This window comes from Pseudorca crassidens, chromosome X (assembly GCF_039906515.1).
Source record: "Pseudorca crassidens isolate mPseCra1 chromosome X, mPseCra1.hap1, whole genome shotgun sequence".
Lineage (NCBI taxonomy): Eukaryota > Metazoa > Chordata > Mammalia > Artiodactyla > Delphinidae > Pseudorca > Pseudorca crassidens.
This window is the reverse complement of record NC_090317.1, coordinates 134546391-134560290: the sequence shown is the minus strand read 5'-3', so window position 1 is coordinate 134560290 and position 13900 is coordinate 134546391.

The window sequence follows — 13900 nt, the reverse complement described above, 5'->3', positions numbered from 1 at the left end:
ACCGTGGCAGCGGCGGCGCCAACGACAGCAGCAAGCACAGCGGCCACAGCAAGAGCGGCAGCAGAGCAGCAGCAACGATGACATAGAATAAGGCACGTCGGGACCCCTGCTCAACGTCCTGCTCACAGACCCCGGGTCCCACGGCCCTCCCTCTCACTGCCGCTGCCGTCCTCTCTGACGAAGCGCAGCTGTTCGCAAACCACAAATGTTATGAAATGTGACAACGGTGGCCCTGTGGAGCCCGTCCGTTTACTCAGGTCAGGAGCCCCGTCTTCACCCTGCATTAACCACACTGCAGGACCCCGCAGTGGCCACGGATCACCCTTGCTCATTGTTTTTCTCTCTGTCCATATTAATTAGAATGGTCCGCCTCCCTGAGAGGGTCTCCTGGCTCGTGATTACCGCCCGAAATGGGATTTGAGTTTCACTTGTGATTTGAGTCAAAACCTTAAAATCCTTGTGCTCAACCGGGTTGGGTTTTTAGAACCTTCCGTATCCTAAAGGTCCAATTCTCCTGGAAAGATGGAGTCGAGCCTTGGTGGAAAGATGAGTCTGGTGTTTCTAGACTCTGATGACCAGTTCCATTTTCAAGGAATTCTAAATCCACCTCTCAAAGCAATAAGGCATTTTGTGAGGCTCCCTAGACATGGGGCCAATGGGGGGTGGCTTTTGTCAAGTGGTCCTAGGATCAGATAAGAATGAGCATCATGGCACTCTAGCAACTGCCTTCAACTTTTTAGCAGAGCTTCAGGGAAAGCAAAATAAAACACCTCTTTTCCCAGTAGGTGCTCTAGGTGAGTCTCATCGTAAGAAAGTGTTCGCTGTAAAGTCTCAGATTTTTAAAAGCAAATTAATCAGGGAATGCTTATTCCCATCACAGGAAGATGAAACACAAGATCCTCTGAGGTACCAACATCCCTGGCAAACTATTTCTCCTTTAAAATTTACATCCCTATTATTTTAAAAACAATTTACATTGACCTATATGCACTAGATATAATGTAACAGAACGGTGAAAATAATAATTTTTAAAAAAATAGGTGAACAAATTGGGGCAGAGGGAAAAGCAGGTCAGGAAAGATGGGACAAAGCCAGAGCTGACAGTTATAACTGTTGTAGGCTGGGTTCTCCAGTAGCAGATGCTGAGATTTGGGAGTTTAAGGTGCAAGGTGTTAATTAGGGATCGGCATCCCTGCAGGAAAGGGCTGGGAGCAGGTCCAGCAGAGGAAAATGTTGAGTGTCGTTCAGGGAGCTCTGGGTATGTGTTGTCCATCAGAGTTCTCCCGTATTGGACTGATGTAGCTCAAACACCTGCCCCCACCTGGCTCAGTCCTTGGGAGTGTGTGACTTCTGACCAGGCAACTCTCTGCAGTGAAGGCTGAGCCAGAAAGAGCGCATAGCTGGAGGATGCCTGCTAAACGCCCTCCAAGCAGCTGGGCAGTGAAGCCGTCCTTGTAGGATGTCTGGGTGCTGCGTTCTGTTGTCTAGCACAATACACTGAATATGTGTACACGGTGAGGATGGACCACAGCCCACACTGAGATTTCTGCGTACATCCAGCACCATACGCTGAGTATGTGTACTTTGTGAGGATGGACCACAACTTCATCCGAGCTTCCTATCCACCATGTGGACAAGGGCCGTGTGCAGTTAGGGGTTCTTAGGGGCAGTTACTGGTCTCCCCCTTCCTCCATGTTGGACAGTGAGCCCCATGAGTGTGCAGTGACCCCTGTCTTCCCCATGACGGCGTTTCCTGTGCCCACAGAGTGCCAGGGACCCACCGGACACTCCACACATATTCATCGAATTGAATCTTTAATTCTTACTGTTAAGCGATTTTGGCTGAAGGAACCATTTTGAGCTTTTCTGTATTGGCTTCCTGGTGGAGTCAGGATGAGATTTAGGGGCAAGTGCAGACGCTGACAAGGAGTAGTTATGCGTGGTTTACTTTTCTCTCTGTAAGGATTTCTGGACGGAGTGGCTGCTGCCTTTGCGTGCTGCTCAGCGGGGCAACTGGGGACCCCACCTCCTAGGTTTCTGCCCTCCCTGTGCTGTTGGTGTCTGGCTTCAAGGTGTTTCCTTGTGACCATATGATGGTTTTGAAAGATTCTGGTACCAAGGTAATGCTGTTCCCCCAAACGAGCTAGGAGTCTTCCTTTTTTTTTTTTGGGGTTTTCTGGGTTTTTTTTTTTTTTTTTTTCTATTTTCTGGAAGAGTTTGCTTAAGATCCTTAAACGTTTGGCAGAATTCTCTGGGGTTTGAGGATTTTTTGTGGGAAGATTTTAAAAACATGGATTCAACTTCCACAATAGATAGAGAACTAATCAAAATTTCTATTTCTTTTGTCAGTCTTGAGATGTGTTTTTCTTGCATTTTTTCCACTCTATATTTTCAAATTCAGTAGCATAAGGTTATTTTCCATATTTATAGCCATGCTTCCTCCATTTAAAAAATTCCTGATTCTGCTGGTTTGTGCCTTCTCTTTTTTTTTTTAAATTAGTCTTGCCTGGGTTTTATCAATTTTGTTAGTCTTTTCCTATAACCAGCTATTGGCTTTGTTGGTTCTATCAAATTCTTATTTTTTATTTCATTAATTTCTGCTATTTATTTATTGTTACCTTCCTTCTGCTTCCTTTAGGTTTTGTTTTTCTTTCTTCCAGCCTGTTAAGATGAGTTCTTAGACATGGGTTTTCAGCTTCTCTTCCTTTCTAAAATATAAATTTAAGGCCAGAAATTTCCCACCAAACCCAGCTTTAGCTGTGACCCAGCTATTTCGATACATGGTGTTATCACTACCATTCTGTTCAAATTATTTTCTGATTATCATTGTGATCTCTTTTTTGGCTCATGAGTTCTTTAGAAGTATATCAATTAATTTCCAAAACATTTGGGCAGTTGTCTAAACGTCATTAAAAATTTGACTTCTAGCTTCCTTCTACTGTGGTCAGAGACCATACTCTGTATGACTGCAGTCCTTTGTTATTTGGTGAGTCTTGCGTTATGACCCAGAATACGATCACTTTTGGAATATGATCCGCTTGAAACAAATGTGTATTCCGCACTTGATGGCGGAAGTGCTCTGCTATGTTATTTGGGGCAAGTGCATTAAGTGTCCCGTTCAAACTTGTGTTTGAATTTGAACTCGCTGAATTTGCAATCATTTTTTCTATCAGTGCGAGAGGTGTGTTAAAACCCCCCATTATTATTATGGACTTCTCTATTTCTCCTTTTCCTTCCAGTCAATTTTTGCTTTCTATATTTTGAAGATTTGTCATTCTGAGCAGAGACATTTAGAATTGTTGTGTTTTCCTGGTGGACTGACCTTTATATCACTATGAAATGTCCTTCTTTATCTCCAGGGATGCCTCTTAAAGTCTATTTTGCCCAACAACTGTATAGCTAGACCCGTCTGTTTTTGGTTAGTGTTGCTTGACAGGTATCTTTCTTCTTCTTTTAACCCTCAGTCCTCCTGTATCTTATACTAAAGGTATACCTCTTGTTAGCAGAGTAGGTTTTAGACATCTAGTTGCATAATCTCTGTACTTGAGGAACTTAGTGCATTTACATTTCATGGAATTATCAGTCTGTTTGGCTTTACATCTATTTTCTTACTCTGGTTTTCTTTGCTTACCTGTTCTATTTTTACCCTTCTTCTATTTTCCTTCTTTTGTCTTGATTTTGTATTTTTCTTGCACCATTTCCCACATCTACGTGTTTGCCAGTTCACTCTTCTTTTTCTACATTTTGGAGTTGCCCTAGACGTTGCCACATGCACGAGTAACTTCAAGTCTCATGTAGGTGACTACTTTTTACCACAATGCAATGACATTGAACATCTGAACTCTTTGTCTTCTCTCATTTTCTCTTGTATCGTGTCAAGTGTTTTAATTCTACACAAATTCAAGGTCAGCTGGCTGCGTTTCTCATCGGAAGCCCTGAGTCCTTTGCCAGGCTCATTCAGGTTGTTGGGAAAATTCAATTCCTTGTGACTTTAGGACCTCGGTCCTGTTTACTTATTGGCTGTGGGCCAGGGGCCTCTCTCAGTGCCTAGGGATGCCACAGCAGGGCCCTCTCACCATGTGGCAGCTGACTTCCTGAGCCAGGAGAGGAACCTCTCTCCAGGTGCCAAGATGGGGTCACGTAAGGTCATGTCCCATCAACTTTGCAGTAGAATATAACCCAATCCAGGGAGTGACATCCAGCAGCACCACTAGTTCCACCCGCACTCAAGGAGAGAAGGCGGGATTATGGAGGACTTATAACCACACAGTGGGAATCTCGGGGCCTGTTTTAGGCTTCCTTCCACCACAGATGCCTAATCTGTGCTCCAAGGAGGCTTAAAGGTCTGGAGACTACCATGTTTGAACACTGCCAGATTCCTTTCCCGATGGTTTCCTTTGCCTGGGGTATCTCCCCTTGTTTGTCCATCTGGTAAACTCCTACGCATCCCTCAACACCCAGTTCTGAAGCCCAATCCTTCACGAAGCTCTGCCCCATGCTCCAAACAGAGCACTTCCTGTTGGATTTCACACAGAGGTCTCCTCCTGTGTCAGACTGGGACTCTGCCTTCAGGGACCCTCAATCTTGGTATTTTCAGTGCCTACAATTTCTGAAGTCACATAATAGGTGCTCAAAATACACCTGCCTAATGAGTGAACATCTGTGGCAAAAAAGACTGCCGTGTTAGATACATTCTGATAGATTAAAAAATTATATATCAGATAAATACACCATGTGGTGGACAGAATGACATCCCCAGAGACGTCCATGTCCCGACCGCCATGTGGTGGACAGAGTAGTGTCCCCAAAGATCTCTCATGGAGCCTCTGCCTAAAGCTGTGCATCCTCCAGCAAGTTCCTCAACCTCTCTGTGGCTTAGTCTCCCCAACCAAAAATAAACTGATAGGAGTAACCCTGCCTCAAGGTGTTTCTGGGTGATTAAACAAAGTAAAGGACATGAAGGGCTAGCCTGGGCTGGCCCGTCATACATGCTCAGCTCGTGTAGCACATTGGCAGTGTCACTCATTCTCCTCTCCCAAGTGCCAGGCAGGGTTCTGGATCCGGGAAGGGATGACGGGGTCCTTCAGGCCAGGCTGATGCACCACAGGTCAGGTGTGGAAATCGTTCTCTGTTGTGGTTTCTCCAGTGTCCACAAGGTCTTTCCCTGTGGGAGGAAACATGTACTGTTTGCTCCACTTGTCTATGTGTGGGTCTACTGTGGGTCGAAAAAACGGACAGAAGCCTCAGAGATATCTGTACAGCAAAAGTCAAGTATGCTGTGTTATTATGATTTCGACCCAGTTCTCCCCCTGGCTCTGCAGCTCAGTGTTTGCCCTACGGGCAGGAAGGATGTTCAGTCCCCTGGTGGGGAGCAGCTCCATGGCTGCCCTTGGAGGGAGAGGGTCCCCTTCGGGGCTCTGGGGCCGGGTGTGAAGGGGGTGCCGTCGACATGAAGGGGGGTCAAAGCCTGCTGGTGTGAGGGGCGGCAAGTTGGGTGAGGCAGAGACACAGCTGGGTGGGGTCCCGGGAGGATATAACTGTTATAAGTGTGTACATATGCGTGTGTGTGTGTCAGTTGATTTGGGCACATGCGTGAGTGTGTACCAGTGTGCATGAGCGTGTGTGTGTGTGTCTGCAGGTGAGTGTGTGCCCAAGTGTTGTTGGGTGCATGTGTGTGAGTGCATGGGTAGAATGTGCACACATGTGTTTGTACATGCGTGTGTTTGCACTTGGAGGCAAGTGTGTGTATGTATGTGCTTGGTTGTGTGCATGTCGTGTGCATGCATGTGTGATTGCGTGTTGTGTGCATGAGTGTATACACCTGTGTTCATGTATGCATGACTTGTGTGTGCAAATCTATGTTGTGTGCACAGGTGTCTGTGTGTTTGTGTTGGTGTGTGTTGTGTGCATGAGTGTGTGACACGTACGTTCGTCAGTGTGCCGTGTACAGGAGCGTGTGCACGTGCATGTCTGTTTTAGAGTGTTCTGTGCACAGGAGTGTGTGCACTTGTGCTCTCTGCCTGGAGTGTGCAGGGGGTGGCCAGTCACCCCTTCCCCGGGGAAGTGAGGAGAAGGCGCTACTTCTCTCCCTTGCTCACACCCTGGCGAGTGATCCTGCCAGAGCAGACATACCGCCCAGAAGCTGCTTGGCTTTACGCTTTCCCTCTGATGTGTCTCCGGTGTAACCGGCAGGGCTCCGCCTGCCCCCCGCCCTGGCCTCCACCACGCTGCTGAAACAGAGCCAGGTGCTGTGGCTGGGAAGTTTCCTGAAATAAGCCCGGTTTGAATCCCTGTCTATTTTCTTGATGAATCGGGTCTTCGGAGAGCCCAGCCGCCCCCCTCTGCCCGCAAAGGGAGAGCCCTTGGGGACGTGCGTCCTCAGATCCACACAGGCCTCCCTGTGTGCGGAGCACAGAGGCGTTCTGGGGAAAACCCAAACCCACAAATCCAGGAGAACGTGGCTTATGCCACTCATAATCTCCGGCGATGTCCCACACGCCCACCCAGCCATACCATTCGTTTCCTCCCAACCCTATAACGTGCATTTTGAAGACAATTGAGAAAAGAGTCTTTGTGGCCGGAGCCGTGCATGCATGCGAGAGATGGTGCCCCGAGCAAAGCCTGGGCCCCCGATGACAGCTTTGGCCTCCCCTCCAGACTCCCTGCTCCCATCAGTGCTCGCAGGCTGCTCTCGCCCAGCCGTCCAGTCTAAGATGACCTACGTACCCTGCGGGCTCTGCCATCCCGCGGCTTCTCCGAGCCTCACCTCCTGGCCCTTCCACGCTCCTGGCTCGCCCTGCTCTGGGCTGGCATTTGCTACCCTGGGGCCTTTTCACTGGTGGTTCTGGCTGCTCTGAGCACACTTCCCACATCCTCCTGCTTTCAGGTCTGTGTTCCAAACCCACCCCATCAGAAAGGCCTTCTGACCACCCTCTTTAAGACAACAAAGCACTGACCCCTGCCATCTCTCTTCTCTCTCTGAGCAAGCTTTATTTTTCCGTTTAGAGTCATCTCTGCATGACCCCCAAATCCCTATTGCTTTGTTCTGTGTCCCCCCTGCCCCTGGAAGGATGACTCTGTGTTTAGCTTCCAATGGGCATTTGTTGAATAAACAGATGACTGAATCTTTCCCTGCCTTCCACAGATGCAGGTCCCGTGTTGCATATTACAGAGCCTTTCTCAGTGGCTGTCCTCACCAGCTCAAGAACTTTCACTGGCTCCCTTTGACTCCAGCATGAAGTCAAACTGCTCTGCCTGCCTCTGAGGTCCTACCGCAGGCTCTGGACCCTTCCCAGCTCAGTCCTCTTGCCTCTCAAAGCTGCTGTCTTGCTCCTAGCTGGCGTATTTTGGACACTCGGTATCTCCACGATGGCTCTCAGGATCCCACCTTGTGGGTCTCCCGCCTGGTACTGCCGGATCCACTCACGGAAGAAGTCAGAATGCTCTTTTGCTTAGAGATGTTGATTTCTCCCTGGTTCAAGGTGGAGGATAAAGCAGGTCGATGTGTTTACGGAGGAATCGCTGTGATGCTGGGTGACGACTCAGTCGTTATTGGTTTTAACCTGCTTGACATCTGCGTTGTGAGTTCCCCAAAGCAGGTGGATACCTGGACCCTCAGGTGTCACCCTGACTCTGGCTCAATGCTGACTCCTGGCAGGAGCCCCATATTCCATAGGACTTTTAAGGACTATGGGAATGCCTACTGTGATAGCTATATGTATTCACACAATTTCCAGAATTACCTAATACTTGCCCAAGAAATCATCATGGGAGGCCCCTTACAGAGACTCCCCCCAGAAGAAAAGGATTCCACTGATGCTCTCCTGGCCCTTTTTTCTGATTTTCCTTTGTGTCACAGCCTTCGCCCTTGACCTTGACTTTGAATTGTAGACTCAGCGTCAGAAAGGACCTTCCTGCAGGGGACGAGAAAGAAAACTCATCAGTTCAGAAGAAACGGAGAATAGCCCTTCTCTATGACAAAAAGGTCTGAGAAGTAGAGCATTGCTAATATCTAGACAAAAATGTCTATTTTGAATGTACATCAGAATTTCTAAAGAGTCTGAAAGTCTTAAGGAAAGTTAAAACCTTTAGGTATGTGTATTAGTCAGCTAGAGCTGCTGTAACAAGTAGCACAGACGGGTGCCTTAAATATCAGACATCTATTGTCTCCCAGTCGTGGGGGCTGGAATCTGAGATCCAGGTGTCAGCAGGGCTGGTTCCTCTTGAGGCCTCTCTCCAGGGCCTGTAGATGGCCATCTCCTCCCTGTGTCCTCAAAGGGTTGTCCCTCTGTGCGTGTCTGTGTCCTGATCTCCTCCTCTTATAAGGACACCAGTCCTATGGGATCAAGACCCACCCTAGTGACCTCTTTTTACCTTCGTTCCCTCTTTAGAGACCCTATCTCCAAATACAGCCCCATTCTGAGGTCATGGGGGTCAGTACCACCACAAGTGGATTTGGGGGGCACAGTTCAGCTTGTAACTGTATAGAGAACTTTCCCTTTTCATTCTTCAGCTGCAATTTTCTCTGTGCTAGTGAACACAGGGCACCCCTGGGTTACGACAGAGTGAAGGCTGGCGTGTGCTGAACCCATGGTGGGATGAGGCTGCGCTTGGTTCTGAGGGTCCCAGAGGTGGGAGCAGCCCTTGTGGAAGGAGGGTTTGGGGGCAGCACAGGGGCCTGGCGCTCAGCACCTCGCCTTCCTCGGACGGCCGTCCAGGGGTTGGGGTACCTTCTCGGCATCCTGCTTTCTGCATCTTGGAAGTTGTAATGAACTTTAATTGCAAGCCCTCTCATATGCTATGGCTTCAATTTAGGCTCCATCAAAATTAGCTAAAATCCACGGGGTTGATTTATTGCGTTTGCCACGGTCGTACTAAAGGAACGTAATTCCTCCTGAAAATGCCACATGCCGGCGGAACAGGAAGCCAATTAGGGGCCCGCGCATGATATATGGGCATTTTAACCAGCAGTTTACTTAATATCCCCATTAAACAAGACTCTTTGCATTAATCATTTCATTCTCCTCCAGTCTATAAGGCCCTTTAATTGCTGCTTAAATGAGCCCTGTGTTTCAATCCAAATTCAATCTTGGATCGGGAGAGAGAGATCCGTTCCAGGGCTCAGCTGCCCAGCTGGCAAGAGCTGTCAGGTATGATCACGTAAGTTTTCACATTTCTCACAGTCTCATTGGAGCTCCATGAGATTGACAGAAATACCAGACTGTGTGTGTGTGTGTGGGGGGGTGTGTATGGCAGGGAAATGTGTGTGTGTGTGTTTGGTGGGGAATGTGTGTGTGTATGGAGAGAAAATGTGCCCACGTGTACATGGCAGGGAAACTGAGAGCTGTCCCACTCAAAATTCTAAGGCCGATGACCCTGTCCCCCACTGCGTTATTTACTAATAATATTAATTATTATTATGTAGTTATTTGAACCCAGGACTAAAAATTCGATGCACGCTGTCCTGTCGCGCCAAACGTTTTCATTCTGGTGAGTGAAGGAGGGTTTGCAAAGCAAATAGTCCGCAGGCCTCGGACCTGCGGGCGGACTCGCCACGATCCGTTTCTGGCTGCCACGGCCCGGGAAGTCACAGGGCGGGTTTTCTTCTCCACCTTCACTGTCAGTGGAGGAGGGTCCTGGGGTCTTGATGCTGCCACCGGGGGTGGGAGTGCTGAGCCTGGACGGACAGTCAGGCCTGAGAAACGAGCCGCGCCACGGGCAGGGGGCCGTGGGAAAGCCGGGGGGGGGGCGTGTCTGAGCAAAGCTGGAGGGGATGCTTTGGAACCTGGCGGCCTCCTCTGTGGGTGGTCCAGGCCCCCTTTCCTTGGCCAGAAATTCAAGACGGAGCATGCAGCGCTGGTCCTCATAATTTTTGCTCTCCGTGAAATCTGGCAGAGAGAGCCAGGCCCCCCGACCCCCCGGGCCTTGGGAATTTACCTCCAGGATGAATTTTGTGAAATGAATACGTGTGTGTTGGTGGGAGCTGGAAAGAGCTGCTGGGCTTCCTTGTTTGCTGAAAACCTTGTTAGGAACTTTGGGCCACGCCTGCTGCCCCCTCTCGCTGTGTGTGTGTGTGTGTGTGTGTGCGCACGGGGTCAGGGGTTCCCTCCTGCGACCTGCTCCCCTCTCCTCCTTTCTGCCCTGACCACACACAAGTCTCTACGGGAGGCTGTTAGACCCTGGCCCGAGCCGTCAAATGGAGCCCAGGGGGTTGTCAGAGTTAAGCATAGAATTTCTGTAAGACCCAGTAATCCCACCCCTGGGTGTGCATATATATGGATCAAAAAGAATTGAAAAAGGAACCCAAACAATAGTTTCTACACCCGTGTTCATGGCAGTGCTATTCACAACAGTCAGAAGGGGGAAGCAAACCAAATATCTGTCAATGAATGGATGGACGGGTGGATGGATGGATACACAGCACGGGGCCCATGCACACAGTGGAATATGACTCAGCCGTGAAAAGGAGCGAAGCTCTGACACAGGCTACAGCGTGGATGGACCTTGAACACACGATGCTCAGTGAGAGAAGCAGACACAGAAGGACACACAGTGTGTGATTCCGTTGATAGGAAACGTCCAGAACAGGCAAATCCACAGACAGAAAATGGGTTCATGGTGTCAGGGGCTGGGGGAGGGGGAGGGGAAGTGACATGGGGACGGGGTCTCCTTGGGGGGATGAGAAGGTTGTGGAACCACAGAGAAGTGATGGTTGCACAGCATCGTGACTATGCTAAATCAAGCCCCACTGAACTGAACCGTTCACTTTGGTTAAAATGACGAACTTGATGTTATGAAATTCACGAACAATTTCCATGTTACCACAATTACAGATGAACTGGTTCTCAGCCGGAAGGAGGCCTCCCTGTGGCATTCAATGAGAGCTGGCCCAAGTCAGGCCCCTCGGGGACCAGGACAGCCTCATTCGTTTTGTTGGTTTATGTTTCTTTTCATTTTTTTAAAAAATTTTTTGATGTGGACCATTTTTAAAGCCTTTTTTGAATTTGTTGCAGCATTGCTTCTGTTTCATGTTCCCGTTTTTTGGCTGCGAGGCATGTGGGATTTCAGCTCCCCAACCAGGGATCGAACCCTCACCCCCTGCACTGCAAGGCGAAGTCTTAACCACTGGACCATCAGGGAAGTCCCGGTTTATGTTTCATGTAAGGGAAACCTTCAAGGCTGGCTCACCTGTCCACACCGCCTGGCCAGCTAAAGGAGCAGAAACCATGGCGCTGTTATAAGATGCTTGGAGAGGGTCTTGAGGATCCACCTGTGGTCCCAGGGATGCTTCCCGGGGGAACCTGGCCATGGGTCATCCGAGGCTGAGACTTCACGTGTGGCTCCCTGCCGGGACGAGAACACCTAAGCCCATAGGTGGATGTGATGTCACAGGTGGGACCGAGCTCTCTGAGTGGGGTTGGGACACCAGGATTCGGTCAAGGAGGGAGTTTAGCCAGAGAGCATCCCAGGACTATGACAAGTTTTGGAATTTTACTTGGTCCACAGGCAGGCAAAGGAAGTCAGAGAGGCGTTTTGCATGTTGGCGGGAGAAGTGGGATAGAACGAATAGCTTTAATTTCAGCAGATGCTGTTCACTAACTTTCCAGCCGGGGCGAGGAATCTAAAGAAAATGGTACAAATGAACTTATTTATAAAACAAAAGTAGATTCACAGACGTAGAAAACAAACTTATGGTTACCAGGGGGTAAGCGGGGGAGGGATAAATTGGGAGATTGGGGTTGACATACACAGTACTGTATATAAACTAGATAACTAATAAGGACCTTCTGTATAGCACAGGGAACTCTACTCAGTACTCTGTAATCACCTATATGGGAAAGAATCTAAAAAAAGAGGGGATATATGTACATGTATAATGGATTCACTTTGCTGCACAGCAGAAACTAACACAACAGTGTAAAACAACTCTACTCCAGTAAAAATTAAAAAAAAGAAAAAGAAAGGAAACGGACTCTGGGGTAGTTGAATACTCCAGAAGGGCACAGAGATACTAAATACATTGTACATCTGTCCCCCATGGTACCACCAGCCTCCGGAGGGTGCCCTTGTTCCACCCGGGGGAGAGTCTGTAAACATTTACTGTCCAAGGAATGAGGAAACTCGTTAAATTGGCACCTAGTATCCTAGGTTCTTTGTTTTCCTTGATGTACGCGGTGAACCATGTAGAAAGGTTATATATATATATATATATATTTTTTTTTTTTTCTGGCTGTGCTGCGTGGCTTGTGGGATCTTAGTTCCCTAACCAGGGATTGAACCCTCGTCCCCTGCAGTGGAAGCACGGAGTCCTAACCACTGGACCGCCAGGGAAGTCCCTAGAAAGGTTAGATTTATTTTTCATTAATTTTTATTGGAGTATAGTTGCTTTAAAATGTTGTGTTAGTTTCTTGCTGTACAACAAAGTGAATCAGTCATATGTATACGAATGTCCCCTCTTTTTGGATGTCCTTCCCATGTAGGTCACCACAGAGCACTGAGTAGAGTTCTCTGTGCGATACAGTGGGTTCTCATTAGTTATCTAGTTTATCCATAGTAGTGTATAGATGTCCATCCCAATCTCCCAGTTCATGCCACCCCCCCACTTCCCCCCTTGATAACTATAAATTTTTTCTCTACTGTGACTCTATTTCTGCTTTGCAAATACTTTCATCTCTACGGTTAGATTTTTAAGAGAAAGTAAAAGATGCCACATCTGGCCAAGATGTCTTTCCACGCTCAAAGCCCAGCGCTTACGAGGAGCTCGGAGAGTCTGTATGATTTTAAGGAAAAGAAAAAAGCTGAAAAAAAGAAAAGCCCAGCATTAACACGGAAGAGACGTTCCTGAAAGGTTGGGCGGATAATTTTTCAATGCCGTTGATGGGACTTGAGGTAGTGAGCACATTGGTTTCTGGATTTCAGCCCCTCTTCTTCCAAACAATGCCGCTTCCCGCACGTGGGGAATCGTGTCAGCAATTCCCCTCCGTGAAACAGGTTTGCGTTTGGGGAAGGCAACTGTCATTAATTTGCAGCAGCCCACTCTGGCACCTTTAAGCGACGGTTTCCCAGGATAACAGTCTGCTAAAGAAATATAATGAGAGACCTATTTCTTGCCCTTCTTTCTTGAAACCGGTGCCTGAAACAAAACCAGCCTTGCCCCTGAGCAGTGAATGTCTGGTTTGTATTCATACTGCATAGATTTACAATTTTTAAATGACTGGACATGTTTTTCCTAAGCTATTCACATACCTAGTGGACACTTGTTGTGTTTCGGGTTAATCAGTGAATAGATAATTGGGTGGCAGCTGCCCTGACCTCCTGAACCGCGATTTAATCAACTGACATCAGCAGTGAATTGAAAACAAACAAACAAACAAAAACCCCAAGCACACTTGCCATTATAAAGTGTCCTTTTCTATTATTATTACTATTATTATTATTTTAAACTTTGCCTAACATGAAGACAAAAACAAGCCTTTCTTGGCCCGAATATATATGCTGCATCCCCTGCCTCTGTATTCCAGGGGTCTTTCTGAGAAGGATTTGACAGTTTTGTTGTAAATTGTCCTAAACACGCTTTTCCCAATGGCATGTTGAAATGCATCCATTACTGATTATTAGAAACAGGGTGTTTTGAGAGGTTGCTTTTTGTTTTTTGTTTTGTTTTGTTTTTTCCCAAGCATGGAGAACTAAACCACTGGATGGATTGTGTCATATTTTCTGACCCAGATTGGGACACTTTTGAGGGTAAAACAGGGAAGGTCAGGACCCAGGTGTGAGCTCTGGGCGTGGAGAGAGCTGGTCGCCCCATGTATCCGACCTCTGCTTGGGGGTGGACGGCTCCCACATTACTGAGGATCAAGGGTTGTATGTCTCCTGGTTTGGGGATTTCGGTGGTTCCTAT